The 14,745-nt window shown below is 42.3% G+C and overlaps 1 protein-coding gene across 3 annotated transcripts in view; it reads left to right on the plus strand.

Annotated features, from left to right (window-relative positions):
* The first annotated feature begins 12,251 nt into the window (after positions 1-12,251).
* Positions 12,252-14,745, plus strand: part of S1PR2 (sphingosine-1-phosphate receptor 2) — a 69,143-nt gene continuing 66,649 nt past the window's right edge. Inside the window, exon 1 of one of the 3 annotated variants that reach the window (XM_034434312.3) lies at positions 12,252-12,633. The gene's annotated coding sequence lies outside the window, so the exon portion shown is untranslated. The remainder of the gene's footprint in view (positions 12,634-14,745) is intronic. The other 2 variants (XM_034434311.3, XM_034434316.3) reach the window with 2 other exon arrangements.

A 14,745-nucleotide genomic window follows, 5' to 3' on the forward strand; every position in this document is an offset into this window, starting at 1 on the left:
AATTACTGTTAGTGAAAAACAAGAGCCCCTTGTTGTATATTTGTTGAGAAGAAGAATAAGTGATCATAGGAAAGCAGTTCTAGCTTAACTATGGGGTGATGAATTACAGAATTAGAGTTGTTACAAGCTCAGCAGAGCCACACCAAGAGGCTTAATCACAGTATCTGGACACTCAAATTTATTTTTTTCTTGTAGCTTTTTATGAAATCTCTCTTTTTGTAATATCTCAAACTTAACATTCTCATCTAGTTTTACAAATACCAGGAGTCTCTTTCCGGGAAGAACTTTTTTTTACCACTCTCTGTATTCTGAACAACAGAGTTCAGTGATTTACGTGACATCTTCTTACTGATCCTGTGTAGCTCAGCTCTAGTCTCTGCAGATACAGTATGATGTGAATGTGTGTTATGTTCCTTGGCCTTCGACTAAGAGACCTGTTCAGCCTAAGGAGAAAGTTAGTTGCTTACGACTGACTAACCAGTATTTCAATTCCTTCCACATGATGGGGTTTTACAAAGCCTTTACACCACAACTGTCAGATGGCCACACCGTGGTAGTAAAGAGAGACTGGATAACTTAGCATCATCTGGTGGCTATTTGGAATCTTGCAGCTTAGTTCTGGAACTCTATTCTATATCCTTGCTGCATCCAGTACTGCATCCAGTACAGTACCAACCTGTTTGCTTGTAGAACCAAGACACTTATTCCAATAATACTGACTTGGTCTTAACACAGTGGATTTTGAACTGAAAACATTTTGCATCTCAGATCCCTCAAAACCAGACAAAGGGTCACCACTTACTCTTCAGAGATTCTTAAAAATCTCACCTTCCATTTTGCACAGGTCTTTCCCTGAAATGAAAGAGCTCTTCTCCGTAGTCTCACTACCCTTCACCTTACTAAACTCTTGCAGATAAGGAGTCTACCTTTGAATGTCAATTGCTGGGTGAAAAATACTGGGAGAGCTGCTCTTTCTGGACTTGTGGAAGCCTTAGCTTGTTATGGCAAGAGATTCTGGGCATTTCAGCTTTGGTGGGGCAGCCTCTTGGAGCAGCAAACGATGTGCTCTGACCCTATTTTTTCATGCATGCACAGTGTAGGGTTTTTTTTCTTTCTATGTGGACCATGCAAAAGAGAGGCCTCTTTCTCTTTGCCCCACATACACCCTTATTGAACTCCTACAAACAGTTTCCCTGAGGCAGACACAGGCACACTAGGAGCCTATTGTTCTCCTACAGACATTTACGCATGGCTCCGTCAATGATGCTGGGGTAGGGCTCTTTCTTCCTGGATGCATCCCATCATCATAATCAAGCAGGCACCTCAAGAGAAGTGACCAGCTGCAGGTCTTTATCCAAGAATGAGTTGATTGTCCCTGGAGAATCTTCACAGGCGAAGGCAGAGAGCCAGGGCAATTAGAAATCCAAAACTCCCTTTACTCTAGAAGGATAATCCTACATTTAGCCTCAGTTCTTTATCTGTAAAATGGAACATAATCAGGTCTGTGTTCTCCAATTTTTTTCCATTAGCTAAGAAGATCAGTTCTGCAGCAAGAAAAGCTTATTTGTGCAATGAAGATAAATTATATAATTTAAGCGTAACTCTGGTCCTGCTGCTCATGGAAGACCACAACCAGACACAATGTAGGATACTAAAGGTCCCCCTGTTTGCCCTCAAAGATATTATATTATCCATGCACTTTCAAGTCTCTTTGGATCACTGGGAATAGAGTTCTTCTCCCTCTTTTGGAATACTTATACTGGCTGTGTCGATGTTGCCTTTATGAATGCCAAAGATATTCTGATGTGACATCTGAAAAAAGAGCTATAAAGTTCCTGCTAGGATTGATCCAGTTTGTCACAAACTGAGCATTTGCTGACTTTGGGGGATTTCACATCTTTGGGCAAAGTTTCTCTCCATCCTGCAAAACACCAAGAACAAAAGGCAGCCACCACATTTTTCAAGCAGCCTGAGCAGATAGAAAACGGCCTTGTGTATTCAAATCCTCACATTGTCTTTTTCTATCCCAGCCAAGCTCTGAAAACCAATTTGGCAAGAGCTGAAAGCAATTCCTTTAAACTGGGAAAAAAGCTGGCTAAGGTGGCCTAAGATTGACCAGCCCTCAGGAGACATCAGCTTCTCAATAATTAGCCAATAAATGCCAATATCCATGAAAAGACTGGCAGCTTGATTGGCAGACACAAAAAGAATTAGGTGGTACTAAGACCAAGAGAGCCAGGTTCAGGTCCATCTTGGCCATTGAAACACAAGTGGGGTTTTGAAACATTCACTCTTTCTGAGCCCATCTTACTTTTATAGGATTGTTTATTGGAATGAGAAACTGAAGGAAGGCATGCATTGGATGCCCTTTGAACTTCAAGAATTTGATTTGCTACCAAGATCCCACATGCAAATCTGAACTATGAGACTTTTTCAGTCGTAAAATAGTTTATTCTAACCTCTGTCTGGAGTCTTCTCTCCATTATCTTGGGTTGAGTAAGTAAGTCCAACCTGTTCCATGGAAAGCACTTTTGAACTTAGTGTCAAGGCACCTCTTGATCTCAGACTAGGATTTTGTTCAGTTTATAGTTGGAAAGAATATGACCCAATCTTGACAAGCCAGACACCTATCCAAGTCCGCATGCCATTCCTTACTAAAAAATGAAATTTAAAAAAAAATCAAAACATATCTACATAGAATAAGTTGCATTTCACAATGCACATTTGGTGAAGATGTTCAAAAATTGAGTAAATGTGGATGTAAGCATGAATTTTCATGCAGTCAATTATGATTGTGCTACCTCATTGCTCTGACAATGAAATGTTCCAAACAGCGAGCAGTGTAGCAATTCGTTCACATTAATCTAAGAATGAGGTGCAGCCCCTGATGCGGTTTTGCTGGGGGTGCAGGAAGCGTCTTGACATGACATCATTTTTCTGAAGCAACGTGACTGCCACTCTACCTTGCGGCTATTATTACTTGATTCCTGTGTGGGTGAACAGGCTGATACCACAAAGATTGGGGGTTTCCCAAACATAAGGAGACGAGAAACTACTTGTTCCATGATGTTTGATGTCTGCAGCCTTGACCGTGCCATGGGGCTAGCAAGAACCTGCAATGCTCATGGCGGAGTGGGAATCAAGAGAGTAGGCTGTAACCAGCACTATCTGTTCAGAGTTGACTCACCACTCACGTATTTACCCATCCTGTGAATATGTTTTTAAGAAAAAGGTCACACTGTGAGTGAGGTAGGACAGTCCCCAAATCAAAATTCTGAAAGGGAAATCAGGGTTTTACACTTTGTCACCATCATCGTCCCAGTCTAGACTACATGACCTTATGCTTGCTATTGGTACTCGCTGATACAAGGAAATTTGAACTGTGTTTATCTATTCAGTCAATGACCAGCAACATCTAGGAATAAAAAGAGAGATAAAAGACAGCAAGTACAATCGGGATCAAGAGATAGAAGTGGACGCAATCATATACAGTACAGTACTTACCTGGCAGGGGAGATGCCATGATCACTGATACAAGGAAGAAAACCTGAATTGCTCCTACCTTTTGTTTGATAGCTGAATGACACAGGGGAAAATAATGAGTGACTCTTCTCCAAGCAAAGCTATTTTGCTACCACTGATAATCCATTAAACATATGTATAATAATAATTTCTCTCTAACTGGAAGTGTCCTTCTAAAAATCCCTGAAAAAAAAAGGACTTCCTTTAAGTTCTTTGCAGATTTTATCAGCATTGCTGGAGGTGGTAGAATGATCTGAAAAGGGTGTGGGGGGAGGCTGGGTAGAATCATGAGAGAGTTGCTGCTGTAATTGGGCCTTTAGTCACAGAAGCTTGCTCAATCCTGTAAAGTTTTAAAAACATGAAAAGGACAAATGAAGTATACAAGATGCCAAAAACATCTGGTACAGCATCTTCAGGATTTTTGGTATTATTTTCATTTCCTTTGCATTTTCACATTTATTTTTAGCATTTTATTTAAAAACATTTCTCAATCACCCTGCCACTACTCCTACATAATCTACCTAAGTAGCTATATTTATTATCATAGAAAAAAGAGAGTGGAGGGCGGGGAGAGTATCCTGAGATAGCGAGCAATGCCAGGAGTCTGGCCCTGGTTGCCATTTCTGTCCAATAATTCTCCTGGCATAGTGTGGACTCATATCATGATGCAAACTGTAAATATAGTTCTCAAAAGTCTCTATGCATGGAAAAATGCTATGCTGATAGATCAATATAGAAATACATCCCATCCATAAATTCCTTAATTTATTAAGGAATTATAAACTAGCTATAGAACCAAGCTTTGATCTGGCCCTGCTTTGCCCAGAGACTGTGATGTGATCTGTCTCCCTTCGTTTGACCTTTCCACAGTATGAATCTTCAGCCCAGAGCTGATGTCAGAACTTGGCATGTCTGAGTGAATACCAGGGTCCATCTAATTGAGGACATTCCAGCTGCCACTGCAGATATCATCAGGGATAATCCGTAGCACAAGAACAACCCTGGAAATGCCATTCAGGAATCTGGACCAGAAGAAGGTAAGAAGAGTTATGCTAAGTCAAACCAACAGCATATAGAGTCTAGTCTGCCATTGTATCATAAGAACAGCCTGACAGATCCCTCCAGGAAGCCCAAAAGCAGAGCATAAATACTGTGGCAACCTCCTACAGATATATTCTTCCATGGGTTTCGTAACATTAAACTATAGGGACAATATAGGTTCATATGTTGACTCTGAGTTGGACTGGGTGAGCTTCCAGAGGACTTTTCTCCACTACAGCTTAAAACTGTGGGATTTCCTTGGTAAACCAGTTGGAAATTAAGCCAGCCTGAGCCACTTTGGTTACTATGATGGCCTGATGTTCTGCAAGTCTAGGGTGGGTGGATATGTCTGCTTTTTTATCTCTCCTGGACTAGTTAAAGAAGGGAAGGAAAGATACATGTATCATAGTTTAACCATTTTTCCTATCTCTTGGGCTGAAAGAGGAAAGTAGCTGAATTAAAAAAAAAACACTTGGTTCAAATAAAGACAAATCCAACCTTTTATTGTACTGCTTTTTTAAAATGTTTTTTTCAATGTAGTGGCTAAAACAACAACAACTATGCCCAGCTTTTCACCCACTGTTGAACTTGTAAAGAAAATGGCCATGGGTGGCGATGAGCAGTGATTGGAAAGGAGGAGGACATTCCTGCCAGAGCCCATAGTAACCAAGTTGAGCGGTTGCCTAAAATGAGCCACAAAGCAGACAAATCAGAAAACACCTCCTGAGCCAGCCCGTCAGGAAATATTTCTGAATCTGATGCACCCTAGAAAAGAGGGTGATACGGAGGACATCGTATTTCTTATCCTCAAGAAACAGTCAATAGCCTGAAAAGTTACGCTGTTTCTACAGGTTCAGCAGAACCTGAATTTGTATGAATTTGTACATAACTGTAGTGCACCTAGAAACTGTCTTATAGGCTCAATATCTAATTACATAGACAGTACTGAGAGGGGAACATATAAAACAGTGTGGAATATATAAAGTTTAAAAGTGTTTACATGGGACTCAGATTTCATTTATTGGTATATCACAGAATTTGATTCTGTGCTGATACTGTCTTACTATAAAAGGAAAGATTATTGTCTTGAAAAGAAATTAAAGAGATTTAATAAAAACTAAATAATTTTTTTAAAAAAACAATAAAGCCCTTTCCATAAGCTGATCTACACTTCATGCTACACCAGTTTTATAAAGCCTCCATTTCCCATAAAACCACTGTTTTGTTTATTTTCTCAACTCTTCTTTGATGCCAACCTCAGCAGCGTCAGTGCCCTGAAATTGGTCTTCTAAGTGCAGCTGGTTACCAGCTGTTCCTCTTGTGTTTTAAAAATTTCCTACACTAATGGCAATGGGGATGTTTCTCAGAATGATGTGCTGTACCTCAGGTTGATTATGAAACACGGAACTTCAGGGAATTGGGGTGTTTTTTTAAAAAAAAGTCCTTCCCCTCCATGAGTTCCTTTTAAAAGAATCAATGGGGCAGAATCACAAGGGAAAAACCCAGATGTCTAACATCATGTTGTTGGTTTTTTTGACAGGGGCAGTCTAGAAGTATGATAAAATAAATACATGCAAATAAATAAAAAAGTAAAAAAAAATATTCAACAGACATTTCTTACTGAGTTGGTGATGCAGCTCCAGAGATGACAGGGTCTATATTAGGCATGGTCTACTGAATATACCATGCCGGCCAATTTCAAAGATTTTATTTTTAAACACAGTGACTCATTTGGAATTTGAAGGTTCACGTTATATTTTTAAAATATAGCTCTTGTAATAAGATCAAATAAAACTGCATGTTCTAAAGTATTATTTAATTCTCTAGTCTTCTACCCAAAGCTCTTTATCTGTGAACACCATGTTAGAAATTGTAGCTCCATAACCTGAAGCTTTGGGACCTAAACTTTTCTCCACCTTCCTTCTGCTCCTGCCAATTTTTTAAAATTAATTTTAAAAAGGGATAAAGTTAGAAAATGAGCCAATCATGAAAAAATGGTGGACAGAGATTAAGAAAAATATATAATTCTAGATGTCCCTTTATCTTGCCATGACCAAACATGGCCCACAAACTTGATAAAAGAATTTTAAAAGGCCATTTGTGTGTATCCCAGAATAAACTACAACCATCATTTCCTAAACATCCTAAACATTGTTCCCTCGCATGAAGGATGTCTAACTTGATTTCATTGAGGGCCACATCAGGGTTGTGTTTGACCTCGAGGGGCTGGGGTGGGCGTGGCCAGGGTCGGTGTGGCCAGCTCGACATCACTTGCGTCGGGGGTGCTTGTGGCCTGAGCATTCTGCCATGAAAATGAGTTCCCGAGCTTCGTTTTCAGCTGTGACGGCCTCCTGCAACCCTCTGCTAGTGAAAATGGAGCTCGGGAGGGCCTTGCATGGAGCTCAGGAGCTCCGTTTGTGCTGGCAGAGGCACTGCAGGCTGGTCCTTGGTTGTTTCCAGGACGGCCCCGTGGGCCAGATCTAAGCACCCCATGGGACGGATCCAGTCCGCAGGCCTTGAGTTTGACACCCTTCCCTTACATTTTCCTTCTCACAAAAAGCAAGACTACAGTAAGTGTCAATATGTATTGTGGGAAGGAGGCATGTGTGAGCCTTGGTAGTACAGTGGTTTAAGGCACCCTGTTATTAAGCTGGTTATTAAGACCAGCTGCCTGCAATTATTGCAGGTTCGAATCTCGCCAAGGCTCAAGGTTGACTCAGCCTTCCATCCTTTCTAAGGTAGGTAAATTGAGGACCCAGTTGTGGGGGCAATAAGCTGACTTTGTATAACTATACAAAAGGATGAAGGCTATTGCTGAGCACATTGTAAGCCGCCCTGAGTCTCCGGAGAAGGGCGGCATATAAATCAAATTAAAATAATAATAATAATAATAAAAAAAAGATGTGTTGCTTTTGATACTATAAGAATTAGGATATTCTTCTTCTTGAGTCAGAAGCTTAGGCTGGAAACTCCATTTGCTGCTACACTTGAGGAAACTACTCTGAGCTACTCTGTGATATTTCAGTGACAAAAATAAAACCAGATGTGATCTTCAGCAACATTTGTCTCGCTTGGCTGCCTTGTCTGAGGGACAGGCTGGCAATGAATTTCTAAAATGATGTATGGCATTTCCATTTTTCCTGGCTAACAAAGTAACCATCCGCTGCCGTAATAACCCGAATCTGGGTGCAATTTTTCTCCCTAATCGAAAATGTGTAGATAGGATTATTCAGCAGTGAAAAGGACTAGTTCCATCTGTTAAATTAAACCATGGAACCGAAAATGGATTCTAATCAGTGGTGAAATCCTCCGCGGTTTGCCACCGGTTCGCTGCCCATACATGCATGGTGTATGCCAAATGCACGCTGCGTGCATGCATGTACAGTGCGCACCAAATGCACGCTGCATGCGCATGCAGTGCATGCCAAATACACACTGCATAAATGTGCATGCGCAGTGAGCACCAAACATATGCTGTGCACACATGCGCAGTGCACGCCATACTCGCACTTCATGCAGAAAAAGGATGCTTAACAAGATAAGTAGAACAGCAGGGGGGAACAGCTGTCCAAGCTATTTAGATTCACTAGAAAGCAGGATTCCCTGCTTTCTAGTTAATATAAATCATGCGACACAGCTGATCGTCGGAACCGGTAGCTTTTATTACTACCGGTTCACCCGAATCAGTGCGAACTGGTAGGATTTCAACATTGATTCTAATGCAATGTTAGGATTAACTCTAGTTAAAAAGGAAAAAGCTTCCCCCTTTTTTTCCTCTTTTGGAGGGAAGAAATAGTCTGATTTTTGGAGGATGGGTTTTAGAAGAAAGGAGGGGAGAAATGGCATGTAATATCTCTATTACAGAATTAAGTATTCTCTGGATCTTTAATGGCTTTGATATATATATATATATTGATTTATATGCCGCCCTTCTCCGGAGACTCAGGGCGGCTTACAATGCGTTAAGCAATAGCCTTCATACTTTTGTATATTTATACAAAGTCAGCTTATTACCCCCACAATCCAGGTCCTCATTTCACCTACCTTAGAAAGGATGGAAGGCTGAGTCAACCCTTTGAGCCTGGTGAGATTCGAACTTACAGTAATTGCAGGCAGCTGGTGTTAATCACAATGCTATCAGTCTGCTGAGCCACCAGGCCCTGATTGTTGTTGCAAAAGGATGCATACATTTTCTCTTTAAAAATTCATGCACTGAACAGCCAGTCAGGCTGTTTTTAAGTGGCCTCACTTAGAAATGTTTAGATATCTTATCCAGCTAAGGTTTTCTAAAAAGGGAAACAAGTATCTTCCTACTGGTATGAAAATTACATACAGCCCAAGTGCCTGCAGGACTGTCTTCTCTGACCTCATCAACTCATCCAAGGGATCTCCCCATCCCCCAGAGAAAATTGTGAGTGGTGCACCATGTTCATGAAGTGTGGGGAACTGAGCTAGGAGATTCTTTCTAATAATGCCCCCACACTTTGGGGCAGCCTCTCCTTGGAAGCTAGACTAGCTCCTTCTAGAGTTCCCCCCTGGAGTCTGGTTAAAAAGCAACTCTTCCAGAAGACATTTAGGTGCTAAATGTAGTCCTTGATTTACAATCCCAATTGGGACTAGAATTTCCATTGGTTCCCTTGTACATCACTTTTTTCAGTGCTATTGCAACTTCAAACAATTGCTAAATGAATGGCTATAAATCAAGGATTACCTGTAAAGGGTTCTCATCAATTTTGAGTTTGCTTTCTGATGTGTTGTTTTATATATGTCTATATTAGGGTTGCCAGGTCTGCTTCCAAAAAATAGCGGACTAGCGGGGGGGAGGGGGGTTACGTAGTTAAAAAAAAAATTACAATTAAATTATATATTTTCTTACAAACATTTTAACACATATTAAAATAATCACTTCAAAACTTTACTTAAAATTCAAAACATCAAATATATTATAATAATATGTAAAATATTAAATTACATTTTACTTTGCTGTCGTGTGTATTTTTTATTTGACTGCGCAGCTTTGATCAATTCTTTGTGTTTAAGGAATAATTCTTTAATTTCAGTACAACACTGAGAAATATTAAAAAATATACAAAGTTCACTTCGAACTGATACAAGCAGTCGGTTACGTTCGTCAGTCCACAAATTTCCCATGACGCTAAAAATTCGCTCAACGTTTGCTTTTGATACCGGAATTGATGCACAATACTGGAACAGTTTCAGTAAACTCGGAGCTGGCTCTTTCTTGAAAAAGTACGTCCACTTATCAAGGGATGAATCGCCCTGCAGATGAACATAAACTTCTTCTAAGGCAGAAATTTCATCAAAGAGAGTGTTGGGTGGAAGTTCTTCTCGCCATGGTGATAATAACCAGATGTTCATCATTTCTTTTAAAGTTGGAGGATTATTGCGATCAATTAGATTGAAACAACTTAGCGTCTCATATACTGAATCGGTGAAATTATACCACTTTTCTAGGTACGCAATGGCTCTTTGATACATGTTGATGGCTTCTTTCTTGAACTTTTGCATGGCATTCTCAGGCAAATGTTTTTTACGTAAGGCAAATAAAACTTTCATTCCAAAAAACTGCTCCTCGTATTTTTTTTGCAAAGAATCACGCAGCTTACACATGATAATGTGAAGATCACATGCAAGAATTTTCTTGCTTTCCAGCTTCAGTAGGGTGTCTTGCATTATTGACATGAAGAAGTGCGTGAAATATAAATACAATTCTGAAATTGTTGGTTCATCGTCCTTTGCGAGTTCATTTTCCTGATCCGAAATAAGGTTCCAGATAACCTTATGGCACTCATCAGATCCAAGAGAAATAAAATACGATTTTAGAGGTATCCAGTTTAAAAGAAGTCTTTCGACCGCTTTAAACAAACTTAACCAACGTGTTGGAACATGGCGCAAAACTTCATGGAATTCTGACTCGCAAAACTCAAAAAATGATTTCAACTCTTCTCGTTTCTTCGCAGAATTCGAAAATTCGGCAAAAACCTTCAGCACTACATTTTCAATATCAAAAGATAACTGCTTTAATTCATTTTTTGCGCTGTTGTGTAAAATGTGATTATTGCAATGAGCATTCGATCTTTGTCTCATTCTAACTTATGAAAAAAAAGACAAAACGCGATTCTCCTATCCTTATTCTCTTAGACTGTACAGCTTTAGATTATGTACCATTTCACCATAAAGCTTTTGAATAAAAAAAAGTCCACTATTTTGTGAAAAAAAATAGTGAGCATAATGTGAAAAAAGTGGACTGCCTGCTCAAATAGTGGACACCTGGCAACCCATTATTTGTATTGCATGCTTTTTATTGTTCTTAGCTGCTGGAAGTCTTGGGAGATTCAGTAGCATACAAAACTAATAAATAAATAAGCACATCTCCCTAGCAAGGAGCTATGATTAATGAAGTCTCTTAAAAAGCTCTGCTCATCTGATATCAAACCCACAGAAAATACCAAAACGTTGAATTGTAGGCTGCCCAGAGACATAGATTGAGAAATTGAACAAGCAAGCAAACTAATCAAAGGCGGCGGTGGGGGCGGGGTTTGCTGGAAGTACGTAGAGCACGCAGCAGCAAGGAGAAGGGCAATATCCAGCTTTTTCCAAGGAATTATGCCACGATTAATCCTGGAATCCAGAATCTAGACCATCAGAGCAAAGTTCTTTGCAATGTTCCAACGATGGGGAAGGCAAAACAATGAAAAGCATTTCGAGTGTGGTTGTTTGGAGCACCGTCCGGACCAAGCCTTGCTAAAATCATGAAGTCAGAATCGCCTGTCCGCAAAACAGCACGCTACTCATCCCTCCCTCAAGTTTTCATGAAGTGGAATCTCCCAATTGCTCACCAAACTTCGGGTTTGCTGAGATTTGGCTTTGTTTTCCCCCGCCTTCGGAACAAATCCTCCGCTCTAACTGGCATTTCGTTTGATTCTGTTTAAAGTTTACCCACATTAAAAGACTCGCAAGAATTCCGTTTATTGTTCCACTCACATTTTTTGCACGGAAAATAAAGCTTTCAGCATTCTGCCAGCACAATACAAGTAACTGCTGGGCTGCGCGGCTATAATTTTGTAGCCTATTATTGCCCAATAAACTGAGGAGCGGTATGTTGGTCTAAGAGCCTGTTGCGATCCAGTTAATATAAGCGAGTAGTTGCCGCCAGTAGTTGTTCTCCCATCCCACTCCCGCCCTTTTGATCGCTCTCATTACCGTAAATTTCAATCAAGCATTTTTTTTAAATGAACAAGGAGCGACCCGACTCTCATTAACGCCCCTCCCCCTTCCGTATTTAATCCCGAAAAATTGTTTTTGCTAGGCTGAACTAAGATCCAAGGAGTTTCCCCCAGTAAATTCGAGCCTTGCCGCTACCTGCAACTCGCCCGGTGACTTCGGCCCTCCTCTGTCCAAACTGAGAGTTAATCGCGACCTACCTTGGAGGGTCGTTGTGTTGGTTGCTAGCGCTTGGATTCCCCACCCCCGCACCCCGAGCGTCTATTGCGACGGCTAAGCACTGTTGAGGTAGCCAGAGAGGGCACCTTCTGTAGTCGGGGACTTGTGTGGGGATAGCGTTATTCTGTGTTGATATTTTAATCCTTAGGGCGTTTTACACTTTATTGATAAGCGGCCTTCGGGCGATACGAATCTGCCACCCACGCCCCTCCTCACGCCCCCTTAGCCTATTGCGGATCTGCTCCGCCGGCTGCTGCCTCCCGCGGGGTGGGAACAGAAGAGGGAAGAGCCCATGAATCCCGTCCTGCCCCGGCTCGCTGCGAGCCAAGGCAGCGAGAGGGGCGGGCAGTCGAAGAAAGGGGCGCACCCCCTGCCGGAGGAAGCGCCGCTGAGCCCGCCGGGCGCCGCGCCTCTTTTCCGCTGCATCCAAGGCACAGCTGGATCGCATCGACGAGTGGGCGGGAGGTCGGGCAGGCGGGCGATGGAGGCTGCTCGTCAGCCCCTCTGCTCGACCCGGCTGCCGACGTAGCTCGGGCTTCGACAGCCGGCTGAGAGGAGACCTCGCCGCCGTCGCCGCCGCTTTCTGGCGCCTGCCGGAGCCTGGAGGTGAGTCCGGCGGCTGCGTTGGGCACTCGCCGCTTGCCGTCCCGCCAAGCGCGGGGTGGCTTCTTCCCTCTGCGTCCTCCGACTCCCTCTTTTGTGGAAGTCCAGGCATCCCTCGCTCCTCCTGGCCAGAGAGAATCGCCTCTTTCTCTCCCTCCCCAACCCCCCTTCCCCGCTTGCAACTTTTGTCCTCGGCTCCGGGATGCGGCCTCCGGAGTCTAGCCTTTGCCAGGTTGTCCTCGCTTCCTGCTGCCCCTTTCGCAGACCCTTCGCTGGTTTGGTGTTGTTTTTTTCTGTAGGGGAAAAAAAATTACCGAGCTTTTCTTCCCCCTCTCCCTCCCCCCTCCCGCCCGGACAGCGGAGCCGTCGCGCCCGCCCTTCGGACCGCTTCTGCTCTTTCAAATGTCCCCTCCATCCTTTCTTCTCATTTTAAGGCGCCCCCTCCTGAGCGGACGCTCCCGTGTACACAACACACCCCCAGAAAAAGCGGGAGAGGAGAAATCTCTGCGATTGTCCCGATGAATGGGCTAATTTAGCTGTTATTAACCCACGGTGTTAACGCCTTTGGTTCTTGGGTGTTATATTTGCGTCGACTGGGCTTGGTCACTGCTCTTGTTGCTGAAGGTTCAGGCGGTCCTGTGTTGGAGCCGGGCTTCTCTCTCCAAACTCTATACAGGGTTTGAGTACTGTATATACCCCATGCATGCGGCTGCTTTTATTCTTCTGTAGAAGAGTCAGTGGCTCTTGTGAAAAAGAAGTGCACTCTTCTTTCTTTTCTTTTCCAAATGTCCTGTTGCATCCAGGCAGCCTTATAGACATGATCCAGTTGCAAGGGCTTTCCAAGCACAAGTGGCAGACAATAGATGAAAATATCTGAGAAAGCAAACCTTGAGGAGGGCTGCGCGTGGTAGCAAGTGGGCCAAGACAAGTATGGATGGTTTTAACTCAGATGGTTTTTCAAGTGGTTAGATACATTCCTGGAGGTCAGGTCAGTCAGGGGCTGCTAGTCTTCAAGATTCCCTGTAATCTCTGAATTGAGGGCACATGTTTCCAAAGACCAATGGCAGAAAAGTAGCAGGAGGGGACTCTTTTCCTCTTGCTTGGGAGCACACAGAACCATCGAGTTTTCCACTGTGAGAAACAAAGTTGAATTAATAGGCTTTGGCCTGTTCCAGATCCTGTTCTTGAGCACAGGGAGGCAGGATAATTAGGCAGAATCCTGGGGATGTTACCACTGGGGTGTGGCCTTTCTATGTGAGTTGCCAAAATAACTTGGCTGTGGGCATGCTTTGGCTTGGTCGGACGCATTTGCCCTTCTCAGGCTGCAAAAATATTCTTTTATAAGCTTGAACAAATAGAATTTTCTTTTCTAAAATCGTCTCTCAGGTGAGGTAGGGAGTGTTTGGGAGGAGGGTTGTGAGGATGTGCTCTGAATAGATCTTGGTTTTTAAAAAGATAAACTTTTAAGTTAATTTGAAGCACTTGTTCTTTAACAGAGCCCCTGATTAAGGGCTGTCCGTGGCTCGAGGCATATGGGCCTGTTGGAAAGATCTGTCTCTTTCAATTAAAATCTATTTTTGATCTTCTTGAGAAGAGAACCTAGACTGAAGATGGGAACTTGGCAGTTGTTTAGTGTAACTGTGTACAATATGAAGGGAAGTTAAAAGAAGCCAGTAGGACCTGTGATGGCGGCCTATGTGGATTTAGATCTTTGCATGAGTGGCTGGGAAGTAAACCCCCCCCTTTTTTTTTTTTTGACATTCAGCCTTTTAATTTTCAGCCTATCCACATTTGACTTTTTCAGGGATTTCAATCAGCTATATGGTTGCCTCAGATTGTAGAATTTGGGCTAGGCATCAAATCAGAGATGTACTATTAGCACGATTTAAATCACTAGTAAAAAGGCTAGATTTAAATTAACTTGATTTAAATCATAATTTTTAAAGAGCAACTGTCATCTCTGTCCTGCAGCGGCTCCTCCTCTGACCCACTGTTGACTTACCAACAGTCCCAATATTGCAGAATATACAGCCCCATGCTACATAACTAAGCTTTATTTCATGCTGAATAAACTAAATTATTAATGTATCTTAAATAGAAAACTATCTTTAGATA

The sequence above is a fragment of the Pantherophis guttatus genome, chromosome 2 (assembly GCF_059756535.1).
Source record: "Pantherophis guttatus breed Tessera chromosome 2, ASM5975653v1, whole genome shotgun sequence".
NCBI classification, from domain to species: domain Eukaryota; kingdom Metazoa; phylum Chordata; class Lepidosauria; order Squamata; family Colubridae; genus Pantherophis; species Pantherophis guttatus.